At 38.5% G+C, this 16,954-nt stretch overlaps 1 long non-coding RNA gene across 3 annotated transcripts in view; it reads left to right on the top strand.

The window, feature by feature from the left end:
* Window positions 1–15,720: 15,720 nt before the first annotated feature.
* LOC132597256 (uncharacterized) overlaps window positions 15,721–16,954 on the top strand; it is a 56,083-nt gene continuing 54,849 nt past the window's right edge. For all 3 annotated transcript variants that reach the window (XR_009563770.1, XR_009563768.1, XR_009563766.1), the window contains exon 1: window positions 15,721–15,877. This is a non-coding gene — a long non-coding RNA (uncharacterized lncRNA). The remainder of the gene's footprint in view (window positions 15,878–16,954) is intronic.

A 16,954-nucleotide genomic window follows, 5' to 3' on the forward strand; every position in this document is an offset into this window, starting at 1 on the left:
GCCTAATTTACAGAGATGTTGTGGGATTAAATGAGCACATACGGGAAAGCATCTGACACATTGCCTGAGTAGTGAGTCTTTGGAAAGATTAACGGTGGAAAGGTCGTGGGAGGGATATAGTGAGAGGGCAAAATATAAAGGCATATTTGCTTTAAAAATGTGCTTAACAGGAATACATTTAATCTTGACAAAAAAAAAAAGTTAGTTTTTTACTATTCTCTTCAATCCAGCCTTGGAATTTGAAGACACCTCTCTAACCTCCAATATTGGTCATCTTGCAATATGCTCCTTTACCTTCCTGCCAGCAGTACAGCCAGCACCTAGGAGACAAATCTGCTGAGATCACGACACATACATTTCTCCAAGCGTTAAACTCACTGTGTTCTTTGCATCCTGGCTTATCAGTAAGTCAGCCTTCTAGAGTTCTCCATCTGCTGTGGCCATGCTTACTGTTCTGGGCATGCCTGAAGCCCTGTAGACTTTGCCATTCCAGAACCTTCCTCTACCCACTACTAGACCTCTTGCTTTCAACTACTCCCCTTCCCTTCATCCTATGGCATCCCTGGTTGTGTAACCAAATTCTCTTCATACTTTTCTTTATTGTCTCTTTATTCCCAGAGACTTGGTCTGTCGCCTGTCATGGGTTGAAGTGATCTCAAAATCACTAATGTAACACTTCTGAGTCTTCACCAGAGTCCATCAAAATGTTCTCTCAATTCAACATCGTTCAGGAAACAGAGATGAGTATGTTGCTTATCTTTCTGGCTAGCAGTCCCCCTATTTAAACTTTACAGTCTAACAAGAGCTGCTTCTTTAGCAATTCTCAAAGCAATGGGATTCAAATCAAGCCCACATGTCAATTAGACAAGTGCAATCTCTATTAATCTGATTTACCATAACATTTATTTATCCCCAAAATACTTATCATATATGAACTGGAATTGCAGAGTTATCTCATTCTCCAGTTTGAATGTGCAAAGGAAATATTTTGAAATACGTTCTGGTTTCAAACTTTCTAGTTTTGAATTCTGGTTCTACCAGAACTGTGTAACCTTGGGGAAATTTCTTAACTTCTCTGTGCCTTAATCTCCTAATAAGTAAAATAGGGACATCAAGAGCAACTACTTCCTAGCATTATTGTGATTATTACATTTAGCACATGCCTCATGCATAGTAAGTGTTCAATAAATATTAGCATCTTTGTTATATTTGTATCAACACTGCTTTCCTTCTAATTCCCCTTCCACTGGTTAATGGGAATAATGGTTTAAAAGCATCTCCTTAAAGTAAATGCTGATCTCTCCAGGAAAAACTGGCCAGACACTCAGATTTCTTAGTCTTCCACATCATTGCCACTTTTCTTCTCCAAGGCAGCCATGAAGGGGTGTGGCTCACAGAGCCTTGTGACCAAGGGGAAGGACTCTAATGCATGGTGTCCTCTGGTCTCCAAAGAGATTTGTCTTCTGCCGAGGTACTGGAAGCCCTGCTGGGCACAATGCTGAAGTTTGCAACTGATGAACTTATGGTCATTCTCTTGGTTTAGAAAGTCGAGCCTTGCTTCCAGGAAGCCAGGACCACCAACCCTTCGTGATTATATCCCACCTCCATGATTATATCTCACCACCATGCTCTCTACCACTACAGACCCCATTGAGATCTAGCTGCTGACTTCCACTCAGTTCCAGCCTGGACCATCTGCCCTGTGGTGAACGCTATTGAGTCACCTTGCACAGGCTGCACCAACTCTCTCCAGCCAAGTCCCCAACATCTCTCAGCTCCATCTGGGTCCTGTTCACGCCATATAGAAACCATGGGGACCTCGGTAAAGCCAAGACTGAGGATGCTCCTCTGCCTCTCTATACAGTACTACTAAGCTGTGTGTTCCTTCAAAGTTGGATGCAGGAGCTGCCTATGAGATCTCTTCTTTCAGAGAGTGAGAAAAGAATCCTCAGGCTCACAAGTATTCTCTTCAACTTATCTAACACACCTCTCCTTTCCAGGGCAAAACCCAGAAAAGACAAATTAAAACCCACAGGTCTAACCACTCTCCTTTCCCTCTCCCCTCCCCTCTCTCCATAATCCCCAGACCTTTAATGTCCTCCAATCAGCATAAGCAAGACCAGTGACCAAGGGTGGATAGTGTCTCTTCTTCCTACTACACAGTAACTCTAGGAGCCTAGCCCTTAAGAAGTTAAAGAAGGATATGAAAAAATTAGAAATCTCATTATGATGTCAAAAGTTGAATATCCCTTCTCCCCCAGACAGAAAGAAACCTCTGGCCAATCAGAGAGGTCAAGAATTTTGAACAGCAAAGGAGAAAAGTACATAAATATATTCCAAGATACACTCCCATTTTGTGTATAGATACAGTGTTAGAGGATGGGGTATATATAGAGACGAATAAGGGATGTTTCTTGATAAGATTCTGGTCACCAAGTGCAATGTGTGTTTGGGATGGAGTGGGGTGCAGGGTTTCCACCACCACCAAACAATTTTTCACCATTGCCTTGTTTCCTACAATTTAACTCAACTCTGACACTATGTACCTAAAGATCGCATCAGGTCCCACAGGTTAAGGGTTCAATCCTACAAGACTGCCCCCGCATACCTCACACTCCAGTTACAAGTCCAGGTTGTCACCTGTGCTTCTGACAGACGAACTGCAGACTGGAGATTCCAACAACCCCCTCCTTGGGTTGGATTAATTTGCTAGAGTGACTCACAGAACTCAGAGAAACGTTTTACTTCTTAGATTACCATTTACTATCAAAGGATATAATTCAGGAACAGCCAGAAGGGAGAGATACACAGGGCAAGGTATGGGGAAACGGTACGGAGCTTCCATGCCGTCTCGAAGCGCGTCACCCTCTATGTGTTCACCAGCCCATAAGCTCTCCAAAACTGGTCCTTTGGGGTTTTAAGGAGGCTTTATTACATTGGCATGATTGAATAAAACATGGCGCATTGGTGATTGAACTCAATCTCCAGTCCCTCCCCACCTCCGCTGGAGGTCAGGGGGATGGGACTGCAAGTTCCAACCCTCTAATCACATGGTCGGTTCCCCTGGCAACCAGTCTCCATCCTTAAGGGAGGTCCAAAAGTCACCTCATTAACATAACAAAAAACAACCTGTATTCCATCACTTAAGAAATTCCAAGGGTTTTAGGAGCTCTGTGCCAGAGATGGAGACAAAGATCAAATATCTATCTCTTATTATGATTCAAAATATCACACTTGCCCTCAAAAATCTTTCAATATAGTAGAAGAGGTGAAAGATGTATAGCAGGATACAAGGTAAACTACACTGGATGGCAACAGAGTAGAATGGAAAGTCATGAATCATGTCATCCAACTCGATGGGCTTCAAATTCCTACATGGTTTTGAGTAAGTTAACTTATCTCCCTGGATCTGTTTCATCATCTGTAAAATGGAGAAATGATAAGTATCTCATAAAATGATTTTGAATACTCAATTAGCAACCATCACAGTGTGTGGCACAGAGCAGTCAGTCTACAAATGGCAGAGGAGAAACATGGGGACGATGATGATGAGGGTGATGGATGATGAGGGTGACAAGGTGATGGATGACGTTACAGAGAAGTACAAATGAAGTGTTCTCAGAGAGAGATTACTTCTAGCAGAGGAATTAGAGAAGTCTAAATACAAGACAGGACAAATCCCTCAGTTTCTCTATACATCTATTAAATGGATAGAAGAAAAAGCCCAATGTTTTCCCTCCACTCTATCCACCTTCCAGTGAGCTGACATCCCCTAAGGTGTGGTAATTTATTTAAAATCATTTAACATCCACTTCTGATTTTTTTAATTACTAATAAACTAAGAAGAAAAGAAAACTTTCTTGACAGGTTTTTAAAAAATCTACCTCAAACCAAAGGCTAGTTTTCAACATAATGTTGAAAAATTAGAGTCACTCCCATTAAAATCAGGAATGAGTAAAGAATGTCCATTGTCACAACTATCATTTAATAGTGTTCTTAAAGTGTTAGCAAATATGCTTAGATAAGTAACTATTTTAAAAGAGGAAGCAAAATTATCATTATTTACAGGAGCTACGTGTACTAGGTAGAATGCTTTCGTTAAAGGAAACAGCTAATATGGTTTAAGACATGAGGAATATTTACTATCTCATAAAAATTCCAAGCTAGGAAAGGTCCAGTGGTGCCACTGAGTACCATGTTCTTTCCATCTGTCTGGTCTGTCTCCTTCAGCACACAGGTGTAGTCTTTTGAGCTATACGCAGCCCTTTGTGGTTGCAAAAAGGCTGTGAAACTTTGATGACAACACCCACCAGGAGAAGAAAATATCTCCTCCGAGTCCCTATTTCTTAACGAAGAAAACATTTCCCAGAAGCCCTTAGCACAGCTTCTCTCAATCCTCCTTGGTCAGAATTGTATCAGATGCCCGTGATTCTAAATCACCCATCGGAAAGGCGAATAGGACCATCCTGACTTACTCTGACCCAGACCAATCATAACTGACCCTCCTGTGATGTGGATGGGGTTTGCCTCCCCTGAAGCAGATGGAGTGTGGGGAATCCCTAAGGAAAAACTGGGATTGTATTTAAAAAATAATAAAGAAGATGCATGAATAGCTGTTGCGTGTGTAATCCATGGTGTTTCCTACAACATGATTGTCTCTCTAGAAAATCTAAAGATCAACTCAAAAACCAGGCATCTATTTGGTTACAAAATGACTATGCAAACGAGTGGAGACTTTGAGTAAATGATAAATTACTAACCACATGCATTAAATATGAGACAGTAATGTATAGTTTTCAGGAGCAAGACGGCCTGGGTTTGAATCCTGGCACTGCCAGGCATGTGACTTTGTTGGACGCCATTTATACCCCCCTTGGATCTGCTTAGTCTCATCTCGGTTTGGGTCCCTCAGCTGTTCACTCATGATGAGTCCTGGCTGCTGCCACTACCACATCTTCAAACAGCTCACTCCATTGGCTAAACTGGCCTCCCCAAACCTAAGTGCCAGACTCTGGCAGGATCTCCATTGCACCGGCCTCAGTAGAAGCCCCAGAACCCCTGGTAAAGCCCTCCAAAACTACAGAGGCTTGGGCTCCTCTCAGCACTTCTGGACTTACTCGAAATGCCACATCACAGGACTCGGGATATGGTTTTCCCAGCAGTGTACCAAAGGGGCCAGATGATACAGCACAGAATGACTGCACTCTGATCAATGGGGGAGGAGACAGGGGAAAAACAGCATTACGTTGCTCTTCCTTTCTGCTTCTGGTGGGCTTTTCTAAAGCACCCATAAAGAGTTGGATGTTTCAGAAAAAAAGAGTCATAAAGAGTGGGTCTCTTTCTACAGGTCTTAAATCTCAGCTGGTCCAATGACTTACTTTGCTCAATAGAATACAATGGGAGTGGGCTTCCCTGGTGGCGCAGTGGTTGAGAGTCTGCCCGCCGATGCAGGGGACACGGGTTCATGCCCCGGTCCGGGAAGATCCCACATGCCGCGGAGCGGCTGGGCCCATGAGCCATGGCCGCTGAGCCTGTGCATCCGGAGCCTGTGCTCTGCAATGGGAGAGGCCACAACAGTGAGAGGCCCGCATACTGAAAAAAAAAAAAAAAAAAAAGAATACAATGGGAGTGATGTGTGCCATTTACAAGGCTGTGTCTCAAAAAGCCTTAAGTATTTCTCTTCTCCCTCTTGCCCCTCTGCTTCACCATGGGAACAAGCCCAGGCTGGCCTTCTGGAGAAAACATGTGGAGCATAGCCAAGTCAAGTAGTTGTCTCAGCTGAAGCCCCAGATGTAGGAGAGGGCCCAGCCAAAATCAGCAAAGTCACCTGGCTGACTCAGAGTTGACCTGAGATGCATGAGCCCTGCTGAGCTCAGCTCTGAGCAACAGAACGAGCAGACCCACAGAGCTGGAAACAAAAGCAAATATTCACTGATGTATATCACTGGGGTTTTATGGTTCTTCATGCAGCACTCTTGTGACAATAGATAAATGATTCAGAAATTGGTACCCGAAGTTCAGCGCGGCCATAACAAAAACCTAAAATATGTGACATTGGCTTTGGAGACTGGAGAACAGGAAGAAACTAGAAAAATCAGCAAGGAAACTGCTATAACAGACTGGGAAAATGAAATCCATGCCGTGTAGTGGCAAAACAACTGGTAAAACTCTCACTCATGGCAGTTTGGAAGTCTGGAAAAACCTCTGGACTTGAGCAAGATGATTTCCAGGGCAAAAGTGCTCAGTGTCAGCTGACTGCTTCTAGGTGCATATGATAAAGTATTGCAAGAAAGAGATGAGCTAAAGAAAAACTGATAGGATTGCAAGTATAATTTAAAGGGAGTATGAAGATGCTAGAATTTGCTGAGTTGAAAAATAAAACAGCTTCTCATCTGTAGCCTCCCCAGGTGATAAAGATTCTCAAAGTAAAATAAGGCCTGAGAACAAAGATAAAATCAAGGATGTGGCTCTAAGACCTTTTGTTAAAACCACTGAAAGAATTAGGACAGTACCTAGTAGACCCTCTGACAAGAACCTTAAAGACATTGTCCCATAGATGCTTAATCCCTAAGAAGCAACAAATAAGTATTCAGGGGCACATCTCAAAAATAATCACGAATGGAGTTTTTATGTAATGAAGTGACCTTAAATCAAAATCATAAGAAGCCTAAAATGTTTTTAAGGGAGTTGCATTGGATCAAGTGCCACTAACTTGAACTAAAAGTGATTGAGGTTCCTCAAAGAGAAAAAGATCTCGGGGGCCCAGTGTTCTTAAGGCAGGTTGAAAAAAATGCTTAAAGAGCATATTTTCCACTGCCCTCTTTAGAACTGACCAAAAGTGAAAGAAAAGGAAGTATGTCTCAGAGGACAAAGCCAAGGACCAGTGTTCCCTGTGGAGTAACTCCAAAGAGTAGAAGCAGGGCCTAATCAAGGAACAATCCTCACTCCAAAAGGATCTGTAAGCATTTTCCCAGGAGTATTTCAGAACTGTCATCAACCAGTGGCTGCCATGTGCCTCCCCTTTTTGAACAGGAGTATTTATTATAATTATCCTATCCCTATTTTGCCACTGTATTTGAAGGGGGAGGGTGCAGGGTGATGGGAGTAGATAACGTGTCTTTTCATTCAAAGATCTTCAGAGCGAAAGGAGATGCACCTTACAAACCACTAAATGGTTATAATGTAGACATTAAATGGCCCAAGTCTATCTCTGGGGGCTGTGGGACTATTGACTTTGCAACTGGCAGAACCTTCACACTGGTTCCCCCACCTATAGAGTAAGGGCTATTACGGTAGGAAGAACAAAGTGAAAGCCTCTGAAACTGAAAGATAATGCATCAGTAACAATATTGAATTCTTCAGGGCATCAGAGTTTATCACTACCATCAAAAATCTGAAGATGCAAGAACACTGAGCCTCATCCTATCAAGATCCAATTCACCTGTCCGACCTCTATAAAAATGAGATGGATGGTGGCAGATAACGGTGGACTACCATACACTTAACTAGAGAACATCCCAAATCACAGCTGCTATGTTAATGTTGTATCTTTACAGGAACAATACAACACATACTCTGTCACTTAGCATTACCAGTGCCTAGGAATTTGGTGAAAGCTTTCTTAACAACCGTCATCTGTAGCAAGGGTCAAAAGACATTCACTGTTACACAGAAAGACCAACAGTACTGTCTAGCCTCAGGGCGACGTTAATTCTACTCTTCGTCATAATATGATCCACAGGGATCCTGATCATGCTGATATTTCACAGAACTTCACCCTGCTCCAGTACATAAATAAAATTATGCTGTTTGGATCTGCAGGAAGCGGCAACTATACTAGGCGCTTTAGTACAGAGGTTCTCAAACTTTTTTTGAGCTCAGGGTCCTCTTTACATTCTTAAAAATGATTGAAGGGTCTTCCCTGGTGGCGCAGTGGTTGAGAGTCCGCCTGCCGATGCAGGGGATACGGGTACGTGCCCCGGTCCAGGAAGATCCCACATGCCGCGGAGCGGCTGGGCCCATGAGCCATGGCCACTGAGCCTGCGCATCCGCAGCCTGTGCTCCGCAACAGGAGAGGCCACAACAGTGAGAGTCCCGCGTGCCGCAAAAAAAAAAAAAAAAAAAGGAAGAAAAATGATTGAAGATGCCAAAGAGTTTATGTGGGTTATATCTTCCAATGGCTACCATATTAGGAATTAAAATTTAAGATATCTTTAAAACATTTATGAATTCCTTGACAGATAATAAAACCAATACATGATAACATAAAAGGTGTATTTTTATTAACAACCATATTTTCCAAACCAAAAATCAATTTGTGAAAAGAGTGGCATTGGCATTGTTTTATAGCTTTGAGAATATCTGTCTTGAGAGAAAACAGCTGGATTCTCCTATCTGTCTCTACATTCAATATGTTGTTTTGGTTGAAGTCTAAAGTTCATGAAGAAAATTTGACCTTACACATAAATGTAGTTGGAAAAGAGAGGGGTATTTTGATAGATTTTTCAAATAATTGTGGATATTCTTCTTTTATACTATACAAAAACAGAGCAGATGGTAATTTCTTTAAAGTTAGTTGCAGTGCAAAACCTGAAACCATATCAATGAGATATTTTTACTCTGTAACATTAAAAATCTTGCACTTCAAATGAATCTTTCACTAGTGCATGAATTTGTAATATCATTGATCATTTGAAAAATATTGACCCTTTGAATTACGCAGATATTTTGAATATTGACACATTTCATTATACAATACCAAAAAACTAAAATTATTAATATCACTACCACTCTTATCAGAAAAATGTTGAACTGGGAGGCTTTCGAGATCAAGATGGGAGAAACAAGTTTTCCAAACTTCTAATTTTTAATTGAAAGACTAAATTTTATCATTATCAACAAATACCGTCAGTTACTTTCCTTGAACTGACAGACTTATTTTTTTCATTTTCAAGGAAATGCCTGACAAATACCCAAGTCTGAGTAACTGAAGTTTGTCTGCTAATCATCCTTTCAAATACAAGGTATTTTCTTCTTAAAAGTCAGTCAACTGGCTAACTAGTTAGATTACTACCTCACATCTTACATCTAAAAACAAAATGTTTAGTGTTATCCAGGATATAGAGGAATAAGAATTCTCATAAACTGCTGGGGAGAGAGTAAACTGTACAATTTCCACTGGAAAATTTGGCAATGTGTATCAAGGACATTTACATGAGAAACCGACTCCTAAGGAAATAAGCAAAGAGGGAATGTATTCATACAACAGTGTTTGCAGAGGCATTGTTTACAAAAGTGAAAACTTAGAAACAATCTACATGGCCAACATCAGTAAACTGACTAAATAAATTATGCTACCTCCATGCAACAGAGTCATTAAATATGATGATATTAACATACTAGAACATACTGTTAAGTAAATACAGTGGGTTACAAAACAAAGTGGTTTTTTTTCCCTTGTGATTTCTTTTTTGATACATTAGTTGTTTAGAAATATGTTGCTTAATTCCCAAATACATGGAGATTTTCAGATAACATTCTATGACTGATGCCTCATTTAATTTTATCGTGGTCAGAAAAATACTCTGTATGATATCAAACAACTTTTTAAAAAGACTTGGTCTCTTGCCCAGTGTATGACTTATCTTGATGAAATTTATGTGAGCTTGAAAATAATGCAAATTCTGCTTTTATGTGGAATGTTTTATAAATGTCAATTAGGTCAAGTTGGTTGACAGTGTCATTCAGCTCTTCTATAAACTTACTGATTTTCTGTCAACTTGTTCTATCGGTTACTGAGAGAGAATTGTTGAAGTCTCCAACTATAACTGTGGATTTGTTTTTTTCCCCTTTCAGTTCTGTCAGTTATTTCTTCATGTATTTTGAAGTTCTATTATTGGGTGCATACACATTCAGAATCACAATGTCTTCTTGATGAATTGCTCCTTTTATTATTATAAAATGTCTCCTTTTATTCCTGGTCATATTCTTTATTTTAAAGTTTGTCTGATACTAATATAGCCACTCTAGTTTTCTTATTAATGTTTACAGGGTATACTTCTTCCATCTTTTATTTTTACCCTACCCGTGTCTTTATATTTAAAGTCTATTTCTTATAGATAGCATATAATTGGGTCTTGCTCTCTTTTCTAGTCTGACAGTCTCTAATTTTTGCCTTTTAATTGGACTATTTAGACCATTTATACTTAATGTGGTTATCAATATGATTACCTTTAACTCTACTTTCTTACCACTAGATATTTATTTGTCCCATATGTTGTTCTTCTTTTTCTCCCCTCTTATTCTGCCTTCTTTCAGATTAACTGATTTATTTTTTTAAGTATTTCATTTTACCTCCATTATTGGCTTATTAGTTGTACCTCTGTGTTATGTTGTTAGGAGTTGCTTTAGAATTGTAATGTGCATTTTTAACTTACCACAGTCTATAAATAATATTATACCACTGGGATCAAGTAGCAGATGTAAAAATAACTTTCTCTTTTATTTTTTATCTGTGTGTTCTTTTTTCTTACAAATATGAATGACTTGTTTAGCTAAATAAGTAAAATTTTTTTTAAAAAAAAAAATTTCTAACCATTTGTTAAGTACCTGTTTTGATTCCATAACAAAAGATAGAAACATAGCAAGTTTCTGAATTCCCAGCTATACTGGTTGAGAACCAAAGTCAAGCCTGGGGTTTTTACAGTCCAAGAAATTGTCTTGAAGGAAATACTCCTGGGGGTAGTAGTATTTGTGTTCCTTCAAGAAAATTCCAAACTATAGCCTCTCAATTTACTGCTTTCTATTACATGTATGTCACTGACACATCATGAAGACCAAAACCAAATTATCTGTGTCATTAAGAAATAAAAATATGGTTTCTCTACTCTCATTTTTGGGTTTACACTATAATTCATCATGACTCAAGTATATCAAATGCCCAATATAGGTATGAGATAAGCAGCATTAATAATGGTTAATTAACATAGATATTCCTGGTTAACCTTTTCAATTACTTGAAACAAAATAAAGTATTTGCATTAAGTGTATGCAGAGACAGATAAATTATTTTGTTGAAGAACTCAAATGTTTCTCCAAGGCAAGAATTCTATATTATTTATTATCCTTCCAAAGTCATCCAATATCATTTTCTAGTTGATAAAACCAGATCAGAAATTTGTCATACACAAGGAGAGGAGGGGTGAGACTCCTATTGTTGCGTCTAATTACACGTGAAGATAAGTGACTTTTATGAAACTAAACATATTCAAAACAAAGTTTCCTTTATGACCCACAAGTCCTCAGACCAACTTCATCCATTTGACATATTAAGTTAATACCTTAAGTGAGCCACTGTATTTTGTAAATTAATTGGTCATCCAGCCTCATGTGATTGAAGTTAATCTTACTGGTAATGTTTTAAAATTCTGATTACTGCCCTACTCCCCCTTTTCTCAGAAGAATTTAAAGATTGTTTTCTGTATCAGTTGCTCTGCTCCGTCTTGATAGTTAATAACACAGAATCTCAAACGATGTCATCTAAGTTCAGCCATGGGACCATCTCCTGTGTTAAATGGTCCTAAACGGAACTCATTTTGATGCCTCAGTAAGAAAAGCCAGCTATGATGGGATTCATGATTCTCTATAACAAACAGAGGCATTCCCTAGTGCAAATACTATGTTCCAAAAGTTTGCTTCATTTTCGCATAGTAGTGGTATTTAAAACTGTGGTCAGTTTCCTAAGCTAGATCACAAGAATCTGCTTAACTGAACATAAACCAAAATTTTTAAAAAGTATATATGCAATAAAAAGAATAAAGCACTGTTATAATGATGCTAGCACTTAAATATATTGAGGGAAACAAATTCAGTTTGTAAATATTGTCTATTCATCTTAAGTGTAAGTGTTGAATAACGAAATTTCTTTTCTTTTAAATTACAAGCAACTTTTTAAAAATATTTAACATCAGTTTTAAGCTGAACACTGCTTTTTTGTGATCCACATAATCTTCATATGTACTGTGGATTCTGTGCCTTTATTTTTTTTTACTTTTTATTTTATATTGGCGTATAGTTGATTTACAATGTTGTGTTAGTTTCAGGTGTACAGTAAAGTGATTAGTTATACATATATATCTTTTTCAGATTCTTTTCCCATTTAGGTTATTACAGAATATTGAGTAGAGTTCCCTGTGCTATACAGTAGGTCCTTGTTGATTAGCTGTTGAAATTTCTAATGATAGAAAAATAAGAAGACAAATGGGGGCTCTTCTGAAAATACTTTTGTGACATTTTGGACACATGCAAGAGATTCCAAAGTTCACGAAAAGTCTGTATTATGCATGTTAACCCTAAGAGTTTTGACTTTGCTTTTCTTAGAGGTGTTACCTAATAGAGAGGCTTAATTGATACAACTAAATGGTACATTGATCATGGAAGTTATTCTTATTTATCTTTTTTTTTTTTTTTTTTTTTTTTTTTTTTTTTTTTTTTTTTTTGCGGTACGTGGGCCATGGCTCACGGGCCCAGCCGCTCCGCGGCATGTGGGATCTTCCCGGACCGGGGCACGAACCCGTGTCCCCTGCATCGGCAGGCGGACTCTCAACCACTGCGCCACCAGGGAAGCCCAGTTATTCTTATTTATGACATTGGTTGTATGGCAGCTAATATTCTTTAAACCAAATTTTTCTCTTAATTTTGAAACACTAATTTTAAAGTCTTGTTAAATTAAGGACAAGGATTTTTAGCTGAATTCATATCCAATTACAGTATATATAAATTATTCAAGCTCAGAAAGTCAAAATTAATGAAACCATATTTAAACCATGTGTATCAGAGGAAAACCCTTTAAAACATAGAAACAAAACTTCCCATGAAAAGGATATCAAAAAAAGCATCTACTGTATCTAGTATATAATTATGCTTTTTATAAAGATGACAGGAAGTTATTTCCTAATATACTGTTAAATTTTTTTTTCTCTGACTTCTGTGGAAATTGAAAATAAGGAACATGGAAGGCTGCCATCACTATTACTAATCAAGCATGTGTCAAATATGAAACTGGTTAAACTGGTTTATTACTTATAGCCAGATTTCTTCCACAATGAGTTATAGGCAGTTCTTTGATGAACGTGCTAGACCCTGACCCTCGAGATGGTTTTTAATTGAACTATAATTGATTTACAATATTGTGTTAGTTTCAGGTATACAGCAAAGTAATTCAGTTATACATATATTTTTCCAGTTCTTTTCCATTATAGGTTATTACAAAATATTGAATATAGTTCCCTATGCTATACAGTAAATCCTTGTTGTTTATCTATTTATATATAGTGGTATATACCTGTTAATCCCATACTCCTAATTTATCCCTCCCCACCCCCAGAGATTTTAATTCCTGATAAACACAGTGAAGAAAATGTCCCAGTCATACTAAAATGAAATAAAAATCCTAAGTTAGGTGGAGACCTATTTTCATGAGTTAAAGCAAAGACGTAAGTGAATTTAAGCTCTTGGTTTTTTTCAAGATCGTCCTCTCTCTAGCCCTATCTTCTTGCCCAGCTGAAGTTAAAAGCTTTCTGATTTTTGTTAAAACCAGGAAACTTTGATCATGAAAGAAAAACAAAAGCCACCAAAACACATTACAGGCTCAACTCAAAAAAGCACCGGTACGAATCTGAAGGGCTGCCGAACATGGAATTATTCTTCCCTGCCCTAAACCTCAAAAGGGTTCACAGTACCACATCTCAGAAGGCCCAGATGCTGATATCTGAAGGCTGAAATCTGGTCCCATTCCAGGCATGGCAGTGCTGAGTCCTCAGCGCCCACTGGAAGCTTTAGTTTCTGCTCTCTAGGAAGTTAATATTAAACCCTATGCTCTTAGGAGATGCATTCTCTAATCTGGTTACATCTATTTCATCCTACCAGAAAAAGGCAACAGTTTGAAATGTGAATAATGACTATTGAAAACACAGCCACACACAAAGGGAAAGATCATCCAAGCCCTTAAATAACTTTGCAATACGGCAGATTCTGTATTTTTTTATTAGAGTAGTGCCAATGTTATATAACTTTATTATTTTACAATCCTTTGAACCCAAAGACCTCGTCCTCCCTTGCTACATGAACCCATTAAACCCATTAAACCCTTCCAACATCACTGGATTGGTGGCAAGTTTTCTTTCAGTATTTTTCCCCTGTGTATTTCTGATAGACGAAGTGAAACTGCTTATTCACTGGTGGTCATTGAGTTCATTGGCAAGGTGAACTGGGTGGCAACTTAGTAGTGTAATATCTAGAGTTCTAGGAATGGCAGACATCAAAAAAACCACTCCCTATTGACCGGGTCAGGAATAGCGTGAGGAAAGAAAGGCACTCGTCTGGTATTGGGGGTGGGGGCAGGTGAGCTGCAGAACTTAAAGGGGAATCAAAAAACATAGAAATTAGGATGAGTGGGCTTCCCTGGTGGCACAGTGGTTGAGGGTCCGCCTGCTGATGCAGGGGACACGGGTTCGTGCCCCGGTCCGGGAAGAACCCACATGCCGTGGAGCGGCTGGGCCCGTGAGCCATGGCCGCTGAGCCTGCACGTCCGGAGCCTGTGCTCCGCAACGGGAGAGGCCACAACAGTGAGAGGCCCGCGTACTGCAAAAAAAAAAAAAAGAAAGAAAAAAAAGAAATTAGGATGAGTAATTTTTTTTTTGGCTGCATTGGGTCTTAGCTGTGGCAGGCGGGATCTTTCGTTGCGGCACACGGGCTTCTCTCTAGTTTTGGCGTGCAGGCTCAGTAGTTGCCGCGCACAGGCTTACTTCCCCGCAGCATGTGGAATCTTAGTTCCCCGACCAGGGCTCGAACCCACATACCCTGCAATTGGAAGGCGGATTCTTAACCACTGGACCACCAGGGAAGTCCTGATAAATAATATTTTGATGCAATCTTTTTAAAAACAAAATTTTTTGCTGGGATGGATTTGGAGTTTGGAATTAGTAGATGCAAACCATTATATGCAGAATGGATAAACAGCAAGGTCCGATTGTATAGCACAGGGAACTATATTCAATATCCCATGATAAACCATAATGGAAAAGAATATGAAAAAGAGTAGATTTATGTATATGTATAACTGAATTACTTTGCTGTGCAGTAGAAATTGCAAATCAACTATACTTCAATAAAATAAATTTGAAAAATAAAAATAAAAAAATTAATGCAGAAAATCCAGGATGAGCAAACTGTCAAAAATTTAAATACAGAATTGCACCTTGCACTTGCATGGTTCAGCTTCACTCACCTCATCCTAGTCCTGGCTTTTCTGTACTGACTCAGTGACCCCAGAAATTCCACACTTCAGGAGCCCCTCTTTTTAAAGCATTGTCTGCAATTAACATGCAGATCTTCCTGAGGGAGCAGCATATTAAATCCCAGCAAATATATCCTAATGTTCATTAGTCTACTGAACACCTCCCAAAAACCAGACTGGAGGGCTGGAAAGAAAACAAGAAATTACTGGTGCTGGGTCTTCAACAGACAGTAAATGGCGAGTTAAAGCCAATTCTGTTTCTGACAGTCCAAGACCAAAGCCAACAGTTTTGGTTTTTCACTTCAAGATTTAGACATCATTTGTTGTATATTCTAGATCCTGGACATAAGGAGGCGCTGCCAGGCCATAGATGAAGGCTCAGAGTTAATTTCTGCTTTTAACTTCCAAAACTCACTAGGATCTGCTATAGCCCTGAAGAGAAAAGAAAAGAACTTTTCTCAGCAGACACATTCGGCATTTATAGATTTTGAAGCTGCTGTGAATTTATCTAACTACAGAGGATTTGTAAAAAAACCTCATCCAATTCAAGAGGACCTGCAGAAACTTTCTTTGGGCCACAGGGTGAGTAATATGCAAAGCTAGAATAAAAATATTTAATAATAACAATAATAATAAACCTATCAGTTTTCTCCATCATAGCCATCTTTTGCAATCAAGATAATTTTTAAGATTAGTTACCATATTTTATATAAACCTGAACACCCTTAAAATTTTAAAGATACTTATTTTTAGTTACACATTCAGTATACTTTCTTAAGCAATGGTAGACAGTATCTTGGGCCACCAATGTCAAAAAACATGCAACGAATAAGAATTTAGTCAAAACAGCTTCAGTGGGATTCCCCCTCTACCTCTAGATATATATTCTCTCTCCTCCAAACAAAAGTGAGAGTTTATTTTATTTGTTTCTGACTAAATCCAGTAAACCAAGTTTATATGTTAAAATATCAGGTAATCTCTTCATTGCATTTGTGGGGACTTTTCTTCTTTTCAAAGTGTCTACAGATGAAAGAACATGTTCATTTCTCAAACTTTTCTGTTTTCATTTTTCCTGATCTTACAAAAATAATACAAATGTACAAAGAATATATAAAATATAAATATTCTAAAACTAAAGGTTAATTTTAAGCTTTGATGCTGAAATGGAAGGAAAAAAGCCATTTTCCTAGAAGAGATCAAAGTGGTTAAATCAACCCTGGAAAATTCATAGACTGTCCCCAAAGTAAGTAAAATGGATGAAATCAGGTCATCCCAATAGGAATGCAATCAGTGGCAGTAAATCAAGATAGTAGGGAACTTAGCCTGTAACTTATAATCTTACAAAACTAAACTTTTAGACACAGCATAATTTTTGCAGGGCATAAGGCTTCATATTAGAAAGTTGCAGAATAATATAGAGCAAAATATGGGTACAAGTTCAGAGGGAAAAAGGAAGGAATGATCAGTTTCTTCTGTAGTGAGAGAAATTAACTTACACGTCTATGCTTTATCTTTAGTTGGCTTAAGGAACTAGAGGCAAAATGTGTGCATAATATACAATTTTCTTGTAAAGTACATTGTGTAAAATGCAGAAGACATTTCAAGTTGATGAAAATGAAAATAAGGTATTTAAGAAAATGTTAATAAATGTAATACACT

The sequence above is a fragment of the Globicephala melas genome, chromosome 1, assembly GCF_963455315.2.
Source record: "Globicephala melas chromosome 1, mGloMel1.2, whole genome shotgun sequence".
NCBI lineage: Eukaryota > Metazoa > Chordata > Mammalia > Artiodactyla > Delphinidae > Globicephala > Globicephala melas.